The sequence below is a fragment of the Dioscorea cayenensis genome, chromosome 16 (genome assembly GCF_009730915.1).
Source record: "Dioscorea cayenensis subsp. rotundata cultivar TDr96_F1 chromosome 16, TDr96_F1_v2_PseudoChromosome.rev07_lg8_w22 25.fasta, whole genome shotgun sequence".
NCBI lineage: Eukaryota > Viridiplantae > Streptophyta > Magnoliopsida > Dioscoreales > Dioscoreaceae > Dioscorea > Dioscorea cayenensis.
Genome location: NC_052486.1, coordinates 22,798,567 through 22,801,510, shown reverse-complemented (window position 1 = coordinate 22,801,510; position 2,944 = coordinate 22,798,567). Strand labels below are relative to the sequence as shown.

Below are 2,944 nucleotides of genomic sequence, written 5' to 3'. Positions count from 1 at the left end.
TCTCCGGTGTCGGGAGACATGTTAATGGTTCTGTATGGCCTTTCTTGTTAGTGTTTACATGCTCTAATTATTGCACGACTACTGGTGTCTGTCCATCACACTATTGCTTTACTTGTCAACCAGCTAAAGAAATTCGGAGTGAAAAAACGTTGAAGCAGGTGTTGGATGTGGTGTTGGGTTCAGCCATGGTTTTGGAATAGGTAAGTGTTTTCTGTTGACATTTGAAGTCAAGAATATATACAATACATTATATTCCTATGTTCATGCTTTGATGTTCACATTTTTACCTTGCGTACCAAAAATCAGTTTTCTTTTTAAACACTTGAACCTTCTCCTAATTGTGACTCCTTTCTAAACGATCTGAATGATTCCAGTGGAACAAAAAGTCATTAGCTTATTTGTTACCACATTCACTATTACCCCTTTCTCTCGCACTACGCACATTAACCAGTATATATTTGTTGACGTGGATAGAATGATGTGATTCTTTATTCTCCAACTGCAGGACTTGCCTTGAAGCCTGGAGTTATTCAGCGGGTTCAATCTTCTATTGCTGTATGTTGATAACTGATGATTGATCTTTCTCATTAATTTTATAGATCCCTTCTAACACTACTTTTATTTATCCTTTAGCTAACAATGGCTAAAATCATGATGCGTTTGGGAATTGCTCCCAAGATCCCTTCAACTCAGAATATCAAGCCTGGGTCATTTCCTAGTAAAAGTGCTCAATCCTCAATTGGCAGTGTACTAAATTTGGGAACAAAAACTACTGAAGTACACAGCAGCATTTACTAAGTGATAGCCCCCACCAGAAATTTATAATTAGTTCCCCTGAATCAAAAGAAACATCAAGCCTATTTGGAAGCAGGTCTGTAAAGTTTATCTATGAATTCTTACAGAATCCAGTTCTCAACAAGGAAGAAACAAAGGTCAGTGAATTGGTAAGTGGCATGAGTCGCTATGTTATTTACAAACAGTCATATATAAGATATTTGCTTAATTAACTTACTTTCCTCCAGTGCTTCAGTGAATTTTGATCTGTTTCCTAATATACAACCTTTTGCATGATATGGTTATGGTAACCCCAGAAGTGACAAATTCACAGGTGAAGCATTGCCCATAAAATTATAAGCCAAGTTAAACAATTCTCCTAGTGCAAAACTATCATTCCCCATATGGCCATGGGGCATGGTGAATGCCATAGTGTCCTGAAATGGGCAACGTTACTTGTTTCTTTGTAATTTACATTTGTCCAAACTACCACTGAGATTACAATCTATTAGTTACCAAAACATCTTATGTTTTTCTTCAAATTGACTGCAAACTTATTTCTACCCATAGACCGGCATCAATAGAATGTTATGGTTTTACCTTTATCAAATACAATAATTCTGAAATATCCAAATAAAAGGCCAATTTGTCAGTTGTCGCTTTTTCATCTGCCATCGGATGAATAAATATGGTCAACTTGAGATTTTTAAAGGATCTCACTATTTGATTAGCGTGCATGTTCAGTCAGTTGATTCATTTTTCTAGCTTTCATATGTTATCTGTAAACAGAAGCTGTGAATTTAAAAATTTTACAAAATGTCTTCATTAGTCAGAGTCGAATAACTTTTTGCACTCGACTTTAACTATGCCTGTTAATGTTTCTTACAGGCGGAAAAATCTTCGTGATCAGAATAATGTTCTTCAAGTGGTAGGTTCATGGCTATTATCCTCACTTGTCTTTTATAAGCAAATTCTATAAACAATCTAATACACATGAAATTTCTTATGGTATTAGTTGCTTAAACATCAACAAGGATCGAACAATTGATAGAGGAGAATCAGATGCTGCGCCATGTGTACTTACTGAAGACTTGCATGTTCAACCTAGCAAGTTGTACTCTAGTAGGAGATTAAGAAGGGAACAAACTACCAATGTCCTGACTGCCTGTCAATGCCGCAGAGAGAGAGAAAGAAAAACTCAGCAAGGTGGCTGAGGAGTCTGGGCAGCTGAGCGGGCCAATCCACTGTAGACGTGATCGCACAAGCATGCATCTGTGACAATGTTGACGCCACAACACGCCAGGCCGATCCACCCTTTTCGACACAACCACTATTCACAACTCCTCCCGAGCGCCGCTTCGCACCGAATCGAACTCTCACCGACTTTCTGAGTAGCCTCCATCGACGACCATTGCATACCAATAATCTCGCCGCCGCTTCTACAGCAAGGAAGCAGTGAGTATTTCGTAGTTACACACCGCCCAAATTTCTTATTAACGAAAAGATGAGATCTGCAGTCCCACGTGCAAGACAATGATGAGAAGAATTAAGAAAAACTATGTTCTGATGTTGTTTGTCACTTACTGAGATAGTGTGAAGGTATATTTTATGGTATAGAGAATAAGGCCATTTTCCTCATTCAATTTGTCCCGTCTTGCTTTATTCAAGGACTTTAAATTTTGTTATTTCTATTATGAAAAATTAATAGTTATGTTGCATAACTGAAACAATACTTGCACAAAATACACTTTTGAGTTTTCGATGGAGAAATTTTCTGTGGCTGTTTAAGAGAAGTGATTAGCTGGTTGGTATTTGTTAACTCCAGGGCTGTGTATAAGATCATAGAATGTGCTGTCTTGTATTTTTCATTTGGTCCAACACAACAACTACTTGAAGGTAGTCTGCAAACAAACATATTCATGTATCATGTTTTATTTGTTGACCTAGTTTTTTCATACAGTTTTGGTATGATGTTGTGCATTTACCGACAAAATACTTAGCGGCATTGTATACAAAACAATAGTATCTGTTACTATTCATGTTTTTCTGATATCAATAGAACTAGATATATTTTTATGTTAATGAAGCAAATTTTGAACATGCTTGAGGTTGGTGCTTGAAAACCATATAAACATTTCTGATTTTCACTTATCAATATCTTTCTCTATGG

General features: G+C 36.8%; 1 long non-coding RNA gene across 1 annotated transcript; it reads left to right on the top strand.

Annotated features, from left to right (window-relative positions):
- On the top strand, window positions 1-772 carry LOC120278431. Its single transcript, XR_005541731.1, has 4 exons — window positions 1-32; window positions 124-200; window positions 506-555; window positions 634-772. It is a non-coding gene; the product is annotated as an uncharacterized LOC120278431 (long non-coding RNA).
- Window positions 773-2,944: the final 2,172 nt, after the last annotated feature.